Source organism: Anas platyrhynchos, chromosome 10 (assembly GCF_047663525.1).
Source record: "Anas platyrhynchos isolate ZD024472 breed Pekin duck chromosome 10, IASCAAS_PekinDuck_T2T, whole genome shotgun sequence".
Classification (NCBI taxonomy): domain Eukaryota; kingdom Metazoa; phylum Chordata; class Aves; order Anseriformes; family Anatidae; genus Anas; species Anas platyrhynchos.
In genome coordinates this window covers 25,255,877-25,270,145 of record NC_092596.1, presented here as the reverse complement: position 1 = coordinate 25,270,145, position 14,269 = coordinate 25,255,877, and the positions used below count along the sequence as shown (strand labels likewise).

The 14,269-nt window shown below is 47.6% G+C and overlaps 1 long non-coding RNA gene across 5 annotated transcripts; it reads right to left on the bottom strand.

Annotated features, from left to right (window-relative positions):
* Nucleotides 1-3,588: 3,588 nt before the first annotated feature.
* LOC140003313 (uncharacterized) lies at nt 3,589-11,602 on the bottom strand. 5 transcript variants are annotated; one of them, XR_011811744.1, is made up of 7 exons: nt 11,169-11,602; nt 10,628-10,688; nt 10,229-10,286; nt 9,056-9,166; nt 8,877-8,929; nt 8,387-8,480; nt 3,589-4,455 (listed from the first exon to the last, which is right to left on the bottom strand). It is a non-coding gene; the product is annotated as an uncharacterized lncRNA (long non-coding RNA). The 5 variants fall into 5 exon arrangements; XR_011811746.1 differs by having other exon boundaries at nt 3,589-8,480; nt 10,212-10,286; nt 11,169-11,600; XR_011811747.1 differs by having other exon boundaries at nt 3,589-8,480; nt 9,056-9,163; nt 11,169-11,597.
* Nucleotides 11,603-14,269: the final 2,667 nt, after the last annotated feature.

The following is a 14,269-nucleotide window of genomic DNA, read 5'->3' as shown; positions in this document are numbered from 1 at the left end:
AAGAAAAATCTAGGAGCGTAGGAAATTACACATCAAAAAAAAAAAAAGACGTAATAAGCAACGCGCATGCGCGGCCCCCGGCCGCCTGCAGTACACGTTTTCCACCAGCAGGGGGCGGCAGAGGTCGCATGCGGGGAAAGCACAAAAAAAGCAAAAAGGAGCAGCAGCAGCTCTGGTTTATTTACTTATTTATAAGGCTTAGCTCAACAGCATGCAGAGTGCAGACAGGAGAACTGGGGTGTTTCTAGAAGCAAAACTCCCCTTTTGCTTTTGCTGCAGCTTTTAATGTTGAACTGATAATGTCACCAAGCAAGTAACTGAAACTTCTTCAACTGGAATTAGTTTAAACACGCTCACCGTCATCTGCAAACACAGAGAACCAGCATTCACTAGCCCTAACCCTAACCCCAACCCTCACCCTAAACTCTAACCCTAGCCCCAGCCCTAGTCCCCAAGAACTGCATTTCCCGGTATGCTCTGGGCGCTCAACATGGCCTCCCGGAAGTTCGGAGTCCCAGAACTACATTTCCCGGTATGCTCTGGGCGCCCAACATGGCCTCCCGGAAGTCCGGAGTCCCAGAACTACATTTCCCGGTATGCTCTGGGCGCTCAACATGGCCTCCCGGAAGTCCGGAGTCCCAGAACTATATTTCCCGGCATGCTCTGGGCAATCAACGCGGCCTACCGGAAGCCTTGTGACGGAAAACTACACCTACCAGCATTCCCTGCACAGCCGGCACGGCCAATCAGAGGCCGAGTTGTCGAGAACTCCATTTAACAGCACTCCCTGGAACCCTAGCCCTTACCGCCCTTACACAAAGAAGCCGCAAGCCCTAACCCTAAAAATCCTCGAAACCCCTACAGACCTAACCCAAACTAAACCCCTGAAGACCTATGCCTAAAAGCCCTAACCCAAACACTTAAGACGCTCACAGCGCCCAAGCCCACAAAATTAAGACGCTCAAATCCCAAACCCAACCCAAAATATTAAGATGCTCAAAACCCTAACCCAGGAGAACCTAACCTGAAAAAAAAAAAAATAATAATAATAAGATCTTAAAACCCTAACCGTAAATAACTGACCAAAAATAAAACCCTAAGAACCTAACCCTAAAAAAACTATCAACACTACAACCCAAAAAACTCCAAAACCCTGACACGCTAACCCTGAAACCCTTAAAACCCTAACCCTCAAATCCCTAAAATCCTAACCGTTAAAACTCCAACCCTAAAACTAAAAACCTTAAAATCCTAAACATAAACCCTGAGAACGCTTACCCTGAAACCCAACCCTAGGGCCCTATCCCTGAAACCTTAAAACCGCGAATCAATCTTTGGGAAATAACATAGGCTCAGGAGAGGATCTCAGTACAGTAGCATTTGTATTTGAGATTACAATGGCGGGTGTCCCGCAAGCAGGAGGGCACCTACCGATTCCATACACAGTTTATATACTTTTTTTTTTCCCTCCCAAGGACCAGGACCCTCCCGTTTCCCCATTAACTGTGCAATCCAGGTTTATACTCTACCTGGTGCTTCACCGAAAACACACAGCTGCTGGCCTGTTACAAGTCACATTTCTTTTGAGGCTTTTACTCTTTGAGGTGGTAATGTTTCTTACACCGTGATTTCCACTTAATTGTTGTAAGGATTCTGGTTGTCTGCATTTTACAAGGTTGTCTGTTGTAATAAATGACTAAGTCCCAAATAGGATTACAATCAAAGTTTACAATTTATTAAATGAATAGAGGTAAGCAAACAGCACTGGGTGCGCCGGGAGTCTCTGCTCCACCGAGACGCACACAAGTCACAGCAGGCGGCTGGGTTTTATGCTCCTGGGCTAATACATATTCATTACTACGTCTAGAAAAGGCAGGGTTATTATAACTAGTTCCTGGAATCCGAACCCGCCCACTGGCGCATGTGTTATCAGTCTCTGGTGGTCCCTCTGCGGGTCTCTCGTACTGAAGGCTCATAGTCTTCCTCCCAGGCTTTTCCCTTGTCCTTCTCCTTTGTCCATCTTGGCTGGATGTCAGAGACTTGCATAGTGCCCCATGCAATAGTCATAACAGTTAGCAGTTATTCTGAAACCCCTTTGTTCTCTTGTCCCCTATTAACCCGAATTGCTGGACCATTCCTCTGCAAGATGAGAAGAGGCAAAGAGAGCAGGAGGAACAGCAGCCCTGTTTTTGGTCTGGCTTAGTTCAACAGGGGGCAGCACAAGCAACCAGGCTGTTTCTCTTCAAAGACTTGCCTTAGCATTGGTGAAGGAAACTGACCGGGCCGACAACCCTCTTACCTTTTTGCACCACTCCACACCATGGGGACTTCATCTCTCCAAGGCTGCACGAGGGAAGGGCGGAAACAAGAAAAAAAGCACATCCTGAGGCACCTCATAACCACAGCCTACCTACTGCAATACTTGTGTCTCTCTTCCCAGCTGCTTCATCTCTGTGGCTCTCCATCTCCAAACCACATTCTTTTTAACTGCCATGCAGAGTGGCAGTCCTCCGGGCGCCATAGAGCAGCACCATATTTTTATTTTTTTTTTTATTAGTATTTTTTAATTTCAAAATAGCAGTCCGCTTCCCTCTGGAGATGGACAGTAGGTCCAGCCAGTCACCGAGTTGCCAACACAGAGCTTCACAGTTCCAGAAGGCGCTCTTTCCTTTCACCGATTCCTTATAAATGTTATCTACCACTGGCAAAAGCAATAAACAGACTGCAAACATGCACTGCCATCTTTGACAAACTTTATGTTTTCAATTTTATTATTTCAAAGAGAGCAGTCCACTTGCCTCTCCATCTGTGAAGTAGATCAAACCAGTCACTACGTTGCCGAACAAGAACTTGACGGTTCCAGAAAGCGCTGTTACCTTTGACCGGTTCCTCCTAATGTTTACCTACTGCTGGTTTATACATTTAGAGATTAAAATATAGCTCAAAAACAGAAGAGTATCCCACCATCCCAAAAAACAGTGAGCCAGAAACCTCTATTAAACATCCCTCTCCTAAGTGAATTCCAAGCACTTAAAAATTCTAGAAATCTATAAACTCCAGCCTGCCTAGAGAACCCTGCAACTGACTAAAGGAAAAACAAAGCACTTACCCCAAGGAGCAGCCCAGGCAGAAGGAGCTCTCTGATAGCATGCCTGGGGCTCATATAGCATTCAGCCCCGCCCAGCACCCAAACCCAATCACCTGGAAAAGGGGAGGGGCAAAGCACAAGGAAGTAGAAAGAAAGCAGGAGCAGGAGCAGCAGCAGCAGCTGTTTTTTATTATTTTCTTTGTTTGTTTGTTTGTTTGTTTTGGTTTGTTTTTTTTTGTTTTTTTTTAAGATCTGCTTTACTTGAAAAACATGCAGAGAGCAGACAGGTGACCTGTGGTGTTTCTAGAAGCAACAATCCCCATGCTTTTGCTGCAGCTTTTAACATTGAAAGGACGACACGACCAGGCCAGTAACTGGAACTTTTTCAAATGGAATTACGTCAAACAGGTTCATCATCACTTGCAAATAGAGAGAACCAGAATTCACAAGCATGCCAGCCCCGACACCCACCTCCTCCGCAACGCTGACTACTACTGATGCAACATGCTACGGTGCAATACCTCTCTGTTCCCAGCTCCTTTACCTCATCTGCTCACTACATTTACCTGAGAAGTGTGCCCGAACAGACTTATTCTGCAGAGATGAAGAAGGTGGCCCTGCTCACTCTCTTGGCACTACTGCACTTATGCACTCAAGGAACCATACCCCACGGTTTCCCAAAAACAACGTACCTGGCAACCCCTCATAAACGTACTTCTAATACGTAAATTCAAGGACATAAAGCCTAGAAGGCTTTATGGTCTAAAGACTCGACAGACAGAAAACACACAGGCAAAAGCTCCAGAAATATAACAAACTGTCCCTAAACTTGAAACAGACTACCCCTTACGTGCCCACTACTGCCATTTTCAGACACATGCTCACACAGGGAGCTTCCATGATACATTTCAACTAAACCCTGCTCCATCACTTTAACAGCAAGGTTGTAACTTTGATAATATTTGACATACAGGCAAAGACTCACAGAAAGCCCCGTAATTCGGCAAAAATCAGAAGGGACCCAGAACCACAAAGCAAACACACAAAGTAACATCACCATACCATCCGTAAAACTGCCATAACAACTACTCACCTGAGGAAGAGCTGCGTGCAATACAGGCACCTACTACTAGATTGCTTTACAGTGACAGATCCTACCAGTTACCAACTCAAAAAGATATGCGTACCGGTTTCTACTGGAAAACGCATCAGTCCATAGACTCTGACCCACCTAAAGAACCCTGCAACTGACTGAAGGAAAAACAAAGCGCTTACCCCAAAAAGCAGCCCAGGCAGAATGAGCTCTGTCATGGAATACCTGCAACTCAGTTACCACTAGGTCCCACCTGGAACCTGAAGCCAATCACCTGGGAAAGTGCAAGGGGGAAAGCACAAAAAAAAAAAAAAAAAAAAATCAGAAAGGAGCAGTAGCTGTGGTTTCTTTATTCATTTATATGGCTTAGCTCAACAGCATGCAGAGTGCAGACAGGAGAGCTAGGGTGTTTCTAGAAACAAAAATCCCCATGCTTTTGCTGCAGCTTTGAATATTAAAAGGACAAACTGACCAAGAAAGTAACTGATTTTTTTTTCCATCTGGAATTAGCTCGATCTTTTATTTACATAAAAAGAAAAATCTAGGAGCAGGACTGTGGGTAGTTAGGGTCTGGCGGCCGGAAGATGTCGCAATGTACGGAAAGGTGGAGCCCCTCCCTTGATGGACAGTAGCGTGTGGTCTGTGATGTAAGCAAGCGGAAGTGACGCTATGGGCCTCGGGTATATAAGCCCATGTGACTCGACAATAAATGCCATTTGCCATCCACCACATTGGTGTCTGTGAGCCGATGGACCGAGCGGCCTGGGGTTGGTCGCCGTGCCGTTCCTGAACCAGGTCGCCACTGCCCCCTGAAGGCAACAAGTGGTGCCGAAACCCGGGAAAACTGGATTCGGGTGAATGGCGGCCGGAGCGGCGGGACCAGCCCGGCGGGGAGGACGCTCCCGGACCAACAAGGAAGATGGAAACCCTTGTGAAGGTCGTATCAAAGTTGTGGAAGCTGTGGGGTGGCTCGGCTGAGGAAGCCAGGTGTGCCGGTGGGGAACCAGAGCCTGGGGAAATCTGGGAGAGACCACGGCCATGTGCGCCCCAGTACGGTGCTGAACTAGAAGACGAAGAGTTGGGTGAAGAAGCCTCCGGCAGGAACGGGGATGAAATGTTAGGTTTTACTAACACGTGGAAATGCGAGAAAGAGAACGGTTGCGGGGACGACCAGGGAGGAGGTAGAAGCGTGAGAGAGGGGCAGAGAGCCGATCGGAACGGCCATCCGAGAAAACGCTCCTGTGGCGCAAACGCCTCGCTGAGATGGCGGCGGGGCGAGCCACGAGGCAGAGAGCGGCCCGCCCGCAGGGGTGGGGGGCGGGGCCGGAACTCGATGGGAGGGTACCGGAACTCGGAGGTGAGCAGTCAGTCAAGCTCTGACTCCGGATCACATACCGATTCAAATTCGGAGGAGGAAATGGGGACAGATAGCCAAAATATCCCCATCCGAAATAAAGCTGCACCGCGAGGCAGAGAAATTCCTCTCACAGATTGGAGGAAAATTAAGATTGCGTGCACCATCTTGGCTCTATCGGCCATGCTAGCGTTCCTGGTCTGGGTGACAGACGGGGGGCAGAGGGTTCACTCACCAACAAACCCTAAGGATGTACAAGCGATTGTTAAAGCCATTGTGGATAAAGGGCTTCATTCTGCAATGGTCTCCACCCTCATAGATGGTGTTTTCAGGGGAGACGACATGCTCCCGTTTGATATAACACAAACTTGTAGACTGATCTTTGACGGGGGTGGGATGATCATTTTTAAACGAGAATGGGGGGACAACTGTATGAGACAACTGGCCCAAGTAACTGGGACGGATCACACACTGCATGGCTCTAGCCTGCAGCGGCTAATGGGTACGGACCCAACAGTGATCACCCCCCAGGCGCAAGTCCAGGGCCTGAGGGCCCACGAAGGTATGGCAACTCGTGCAGCCAGAGAAGCTCCAAACAGCCGACGCCCCAACTTCAGAACAAAACTAATGAAAACTGAGTTTCTGTTCACAGGAACGGATCATCGGGCACCCCCGTAATCTGTATACCCCGGCGACATGAGAAGACAATAAGTCAGCAAGCGTCCTGTCTAAGCCTGAGAGTTCCACACTGGCAGAATCCAGACACCAGCGAAGCGGCCTCCGTGGGTGGGGGGCTACAATGCGTTTGTGTGATCTTATCTTTGGACCTTGTATACTAAATATGCTTGTGTTGTTTGTTAAAAGTTGGTTAGAGAAAGTTAACATTATGTTGGTAGAACACCAACAACTACTTTAAGAGTGCATTTACTCAGCGTTACCAGTTACCTCTTAGTTTTCTCCTGGTTATTGTGCCTTATGTTTTTTAGTTAAGTTATGATGTCTACATCTTAAGATTGTTATATTTTAGCTAATTTGGTTGTGCATAGGGAGGGGGGAAATGTGGGTAGTTAGGGTCTGGCGGCCGGAAGATGTCACGATGTACGGAAAGGTGGAGCCCCTCCCTTGATGGACAGTAGCGTGTGGTCTGTGATGTAAGCAAGCGGAAGTGACGCTATGGGCCTCGGGTATATAAGCCCATGTGACTCGACAATAAATGCCATTTGCCATCCACCACATTGGTGTCTGCGAGCCGATGGACCGAGCGGCCTGGGGTTGGTCGCCGTGCCGTTCCTGAACCAGGTCGCCACTGCCCCCTGAAGGCAACACAGAACTGATTGCACACCAAAAAAAAAAAAAAAAAAAATCCATTCCACTTGCAGGAAAAATCACTTACTTCAGTAAGCTACCTGTGGTGTAAATGCCTGAAGTAACTAGGAAAATAAAACTAACATTCATACTTTTAAGGAAAAGGTACAGCATTGAAGAGGCTTTCAGGGTAGGGCATAACTGCATTATCTGAGCATTCCCTAGGCTCCCAACCTTAGATGCTATCGCGCTGGGGAAACTTGGTGTGCTAGCTCTAAGGAACACCACGGAGCGTAGAGTGGAGTGGAGACACCACGGCTAGGCTCTGTAATCAGGTGGGGCCTCGATTGTTCTTGTGCACAAAGCTGCACTTTTTGCCACCCTAAGCCAAAGACCTGTCATGTTTTGACAAATGCTGTACCCTAGTGTACTTTTTGCTCATTATAATATCATTATAATACCAAAACACACCTCCATCCCAAAAGCTACCCGCCTCCAAGGTGCGACCACCCCTCACTGAGCATGCGCTCTGAATTTCTCGGAGCCTATTACTTTAAACGGAGACGGGAAAACTTTACACCAATCATAACTAAGATATGCTTGACTAGAGCCACTCAAGCTCCACCTAAAAGATAGAAAATAATATAAATTGGCCCAAGAGAGAGGGGATGTTAGGGAAGATACCATCGTCAGGGGAGATACCATCCCGAGGACATACAACATCCTTAGGACCTCCTGACTCCTGGGATCAGTCGACGGGCTGAGCCTCTCTTGCCCCCCCATTGGGACGCCTTTGGGTGAGATCTGAATATTTGCTTATAAATCTCTATAGAGTCTTTGATCCTTTTAACGCGTTTATTTCTAGGCTGCGCACCTGTAACACCTGTATAACACCTGTAACACCTATAACACCTGTGTATTTCATGCATACTAGCTTGCTTTTGCAGATAGTCACTATCACCGGCAATCCAAAAGAACCTGATTACCTGTTGCTGTAATAAACCATACTTGATTGCATTGTGATAGCTCTCATTAATGCAACTAGGGTGAGGGTGGTTATCCGTGATAGTTCAGTGTTCTGAATCTAACCAGACCCCCAGACGGTTAATGCATTGTTGGTGAATGTCTGAACGGACCCCCAGGTGGTTAATACGTTTTTGGTGAATGTCTGAGCGGACCCCCAGGCGGTTATTACGTTTTTGGTGAATGTCCGAACGGACCCCCAGTTTTGGTGAATGTCCGACTGGTTCAGTACTCTGAATCCAACCGGGCCCGTAACGGTTAATCAGCTACACCCCTTTAACGCGACACTACCTGAGAACCAAAAGGCTATGCTGATGGGTCAAAACACACTACAGGACACTGGGGCCAGGCCCTCCGCTGCACCCACTTAAAACCCATCCCTACACTCACCAAGGTGCAACCCCAACGCAAAAAAACAAACAGACGCAGCATTTCAGCACCTGCTTTGTTCCGATTCTAAAGACTAACACCACAGCCCACATTGCCTGGGACACCTGATAAACAGAAGAGAAAGCAGCCATACCCTTTTCAAGCCATCCCTGCACGTGTCGCTCCTTGATCATCTGCAACCTCTTCTCCAATCCTCAACCACTTCTCTAGAGAGCCTGCCATGGCACCTGTAAAGCAAGATGGATACCCTTCGCACTCACCTCGTGCTACTTGGCAGTTCTGCTCCGATCCAGCTCACAACCAGCCCGCCCTTCTCGTGCTGCTCTTCAGAGTGCAGCTTGGCCCCACTCAGCCTGTGTGAGACAAATGTGAAACAAAAAGAAAAGCATAGGCTGAAGCAGCATCCAAAGCCACAGCACAGCTGGGACAGTTACTCTCATCTGCTGCCTTACCTCCGTGCCCTGCCCTCCCCTCCCCTCGAGGCAGATGCTTCCATCTGCTCTCTTAGGCCAGCTACAACACCCCTGAAATATAAACAGGATTTTTACTGTACTTTGTGTAGTTCAGTAACTGCAGTGACAACTGCACCCCTAAATTACCTTCTATATCTGTTCATCACTCACCTTGCCAAAAGCAGCTCTGGTCGTCAAGTCCCGTGTCGTACACTGTGTTTCAGCTTTAACAAATGAAAACAGGCACAAGAGAATCAATCATTCAGCTGCCAGCATTAGCACCCATCCCTCAACAACACAAAAGGGACCCCATTTACAATACTATCGTTTCAAAACAGCAGCCTCCTTGCCTCAGCACCTCAGAAGTAGATCAAGCCAGTCACCCAGTTGCCTCCCGAGTGCTGAACAGTTCCAGAAGGAGCTCTTTCCTGTGACAGCTTCCTCCAAAGGTTTACGCTCTACTGGGGACGGGAAAGAAATAAAAATAAAAAATTCAAAACCCCATATCTGTAAGCTTTCAAGATTTGACAGACCTCCTCAAGCACACCGTTCAAGTGCTATGCGAGCAGTTGCTCGCAAGCAGCTCAACTCTCCCCCCTCCAGTCTGCCAAACACCACAGAGATGACTGTGCCAGCTGCCCTTCAGTACGTGCCCAGAGGCAGACTGGATATCTTTACCAAAACAGTCCAGACAATGTATTAGTACACCCATGCACTGCCACGTTACCTGTCATCACTAACTGCCAGGCAGGACAGCTCCAGACCAAACACGTACACACACACAGGCACGCCACAAACACTACAAACAAAACACACAACACAAGGCACAAGAAAAAGTGACCCCCAAAAAGAAAGCCCTACAGCAACAGCACGTCAGAACAGGTGCTCTGCACCAGACCCCAGGAGAGACTCAAATGTCACAACATGCAACTGGAAGCAACTGCCAGAACTGGGATGACGGAGGCCTAAAAAGCCTGCCTTCAAGACAAGAGACCAGAAGGATGGGGACTGAAAACCCCCTAAGAAGACACTTAGGAAATCAATTCCCAAGCAAGAGCTCCTGATGCGGCCCAGATGACTTCTGCAAGAGTGAGGATGGAAACAGACGCGATCTCCAACCGAATATGATGCACAAGACCTGAAACAGATCTGCACCCATGCTTTTGCCGCACTTTTTTTTAACATTAAAAGGACAATACTTGCTGGGTCGTAACTAGAACATTCCTAACTGGAACTGGCTCAAACTTTTATTTACAATGAATGAAAGATCTAGGAGCAAAACAGACTATACACCAAAACAATCAATTCCATTCCACCCCCAGGAAAAAAATCACATACTCTCATCCCCTCCTGTACCTCAGCCGCTTGCCTGCCCCACGTGGCACATGCTTCCATCTCTTCTCTTTACCCACTTATAGCACCTCTAAAAGGCAAACTGGAATTTTACGCTATTGGATGTAGGAAAATAACTTCAGTGACAACCACACCCCCAAAATTAACAGCTACCTCTGCTCATCACGCACCAGAGTCACTGCAGAGGCAGCTGGTTGACACATCCTGCACTGCACACTGCATTTCAGCCTGAACAAAAGAAAAACACAGGCAGAAGATAAACATTCAGCTGCCAGCAGTAGCACCCATCCCTCAACAACATAAGCGACCCCAGCTTTACTTTTATCCTTTCAAAACAGCACTCCACTTGCCTCTGGACCTGCAAATTAGGTCCAAGCTTGAAAGGAGCGGCCAGCATCATCCACACCACCGGGGAACACAAAAGGACAAAAGAACCACTGTGCTTGCAAGCGCCCACCTGCCACGCTGCTCCTCTATCCCAGACAGACTCACCTCGGACCCTCTGAGGGAAACACCTGAGTGTCTTCCCTTCGCTTCAGGTAAGGGATGACCAGGCTGACAACACTCACCCTCCCTCACTGCTCCGCGACACGAGGATTTCCCTTTCCTGTCCACGACCGCACAAAGCACCTGCAAAAAAACAACAAAACAAAACAAAACAAAACAAAAGACAGAAAAGCACACTCTGAGGCACCTCACAGCCACAGCGTACCTGCTCCAAGACCTCTCTCTTCCCAGCTCTGGTACTTCAGCTGCTCACCAGCTCTAACTGAGATTCTTCGCCCACTGCACCACAGCAAACTCTGCCCAGGCCACACAACACACACTACACAAGCTACATTGCTTAAGACACACGAAAGCTGGAACGTTCCAGCCCAACAATTAGTCACGTCGCACAGGAAGGATGCCGCATACTCCTAGAAACCAAACCTTCCAGTCCTGAGCAGCTCCCCACCTCCTCATTCTAACCACACTCAGCAAACACACTGTTTGACCCTCAAAAAAAAAAAAAAAAAGAACATGCACACACACAAAGAAAAACAACCGAGCTCCACAAATGCCAAAAAGACATGCACACACACAAGCCTCGGCAGGGGTAATCAAACTTACCCTTTGCAGATGAAAGAGGTGACTCTGATACAACTCTGCTCAGTCTCTTGGTAATGCTGCATCTACGCTGCCAAGCCATATGTAGCATTCAATCAAGCTGGTTTTAGTCCTCTGGAGAGTTACACAAGTGGGTTTATACATCTAGAGATTAAAATATAGCTCAAAAACAGAAGAGTATCCCACCATCCCAAAAAAACAGTGAGCCAGCAGCCCCTACTAAACATCCCGCTACTGAGTGAATTCCAAGCACTTAAAATCCAGAAATCCATAGGCTCCAGTCTGCCTAGAGAACCCTGCAACTGACTGAAGGAAAACCAAAGCACTTACCCCAAAGAGCAGCCCAAGCAGAAGGAGCCCTCTGCTAGCATGCCTGGGGCTCATATAGCATTCAGCCCCGCCCAGCACCCAAACCCAATCACCTGGAAAAGGGGAGGGGCAAAGCACAAGGAAGTAGGAAGAGAGCAAAAGAAGCAGCTGTGTTTTTTTTTTTTTTCCTTTTTTTTTTAAGATCTGGTTTATCTCAAAAACATTCCGAGAGCAGACAAGAGACCTGTGGTGTTTCTAGAAGCAAAACTCCCCTTTTGCTTTTAACGTCACCAAGCAAGTAACTGAAACTTCTTCAACTGGAATTAGTTTAAACACGCTCACCGTCATCTGCAAACACAGAGAACCAGCATTCACTAGCCCTAACCCTAACCCTAACCCCAACCCTCACCCTAAACTCTAACCCTAGCCCCAGCCCTAGTCCCCGAGAACTGCATTTCCCGGTATGCTCTGGGCACCCAACATGGCCTCCCGGAAGTCCGGAGTCCCAGAACTACATTTCCCGGTATGCTCTGGGCGCTCAACATGGCCTCCCGGAAGTCCGGAGTCCCAGAACTACATTTCCCGGCATGCTCTGGGCAATCAACGCGGCCTACCGGAAGCCTTGTGACGGAAAACTACACCTACCAGCATTCCCTGCACAGCCGGCACGGCCAATCAGAGGCCGAGTTGTCGAGAACTCCATTTAACAGCACTCCCTGGAACCCTAGCCCTTACCGCCCTTACACAAAGAAGCCGCAAGCCCTAACCCTAAAAATCCTCGAAACCCCTACAGACCTAACCCAAACTATCCACCACACTAAACCCCTGAAGACCTATGCCTAAAAGCCCTAACCCAAACACTTAAGACGCTCAAATCCCACACCCACAAAATTAAGATGCTCAAATCCCAAACCCAAAAAAATAGGACGCTCAAATCCCAAACCCCCTTCCGAAAAAGAAAATAAGAAAAATAAATCAAACAAAACAAAAACAACAAAAGGGGTAGACCTGGTGGCATCTGCCCTATAACCCTGCAAAAATCATGAGGGACATAGAACAACAAAGCAAACACACAAAATAACATTGACATCCTAGCCATAAAAGTGCTATAACAATTAATCACCTCCAAAGAGCTTCTTGCAATAAATGCACGTACTACTAGATTGGTTTCCTCTAAAATATCGTACAAGACTCTGACCCACGAAAAGAACCCTGCATGTAGCTAACAGAAGAATAAACAAAGCACCGACCCCAAAGAGCAGCCCACGCAGAAGGAGCTCTCTGATAGAATGCCTAGGGCTCGTATAACATTTGGCCCCGCCCAGCACTCAAACCCAATCACCTGGGAAAGAGGAGGGGGCAAAAAACAAGAAAGAGAGCAGGAGCAGCAGCTGTGTTCTTTTATTTATTTTTTTATTTATTTGTCACCTATCCCTAGTTTACAGCATGCGGAGTGCAGACAAAAGAACTGCGGTGTTTCTAGAAGCAAAATTTACCGTATTTTTGACTCAGCTTTGAACATAGAAAGGACAATACAACCAAGAAAGTAAATGAAATATTTTCAACGGGAATTAGCACGAACCTTTCATTTACATATGAAGAAAAATCTAGGAGCGTAGGAAATTACACATCAAAAAAAAAAAAAGACGTAATAAGCAACGCGCATGCGCGGCCCCCGGCCGCCTGCAGTACACGTTTTCCACCAGCAGGGGGCGGCAGAGGTCGCATGCGGGGAAAGCACAAAAAAAGCAAAAAGAGGAGCAGCAGCAGCTCTGGTTTATTTACTTATTTATAAGGCTTAGCTCAACAGCATGCAGAGTGCAGACAGGAGAACTGGGGTGTTTCTAGAAGCAAAACTCCCCTTTTGCTTTTGCTGCAGCTTTTAATGTTGAACTGATAATGTCACCAAGCAAGTAACTGAAACTTCTTCAACTGGAATTAGTTTAAACACGCTCACCGTCATCTGCAAACACAGAGAACCAGCATTCACTAGCCCTAACCCTAACCCCAACCCTCACCCTAAACTCTAACCCTAGCCCCAGCCCTAGTCCCCAAGAACTGCATTTCCCGGTATGCTCTGGGCGCTCAACATGGCCTCCCGGAAGTTCGGAGTCCCCGAGAACTGCATTTCCCGGTATGCTCTGGGCGCTCAACATGGCCTCCCGGAAGTCCGGAGTCCCAGAACTACATTTCCCGGCATGCTCTGGGCAATCAACGCGGCCTACCGGAAGCCTTGTGACGGAAAACTACACCTACCAGCATTCCCTGCACAGCCGGCACGGCCAATCAGAGGCCGAGTTGTCGAGAACTCCATTTAACAGCACTCCCTGGAACCCTAGCCCTTACCGCCCTTACACAAAAAAGCCGCAAGCCCTAACCCTAAAAATCCTCGAAACCCCTACAGACCTAACCCAAACTAAACCCCTGAAGACCTATGCCTAAAAGCCCTAACCCAAACACTTAAGGAGCTCACAGCGCCCAAGCCCACAAAATTAAGACGCTCAAATCCCAAACCCAACCCAAAATATTAAGATGCTCAAAACCCTAACCCAGGAGAACCTAACCTGAAAAAAAAAAATAATAAGATCTTAAAACCCTAACCGTAAATAACTGACCAAAAATAAAACCCTAAGAACCTAACCCTAAAAAAACTATCAACACTACAACCCAAAAAACTCCAAAACCCTGACACGCTAACCCTGAAACCCTTAAAACCCTAACCCTCAAATCCCTAAAATCCTAACCGTTAAAACTCCAACCCTAAAACTAAAAACCTTAAAATCCTAAACATAAAC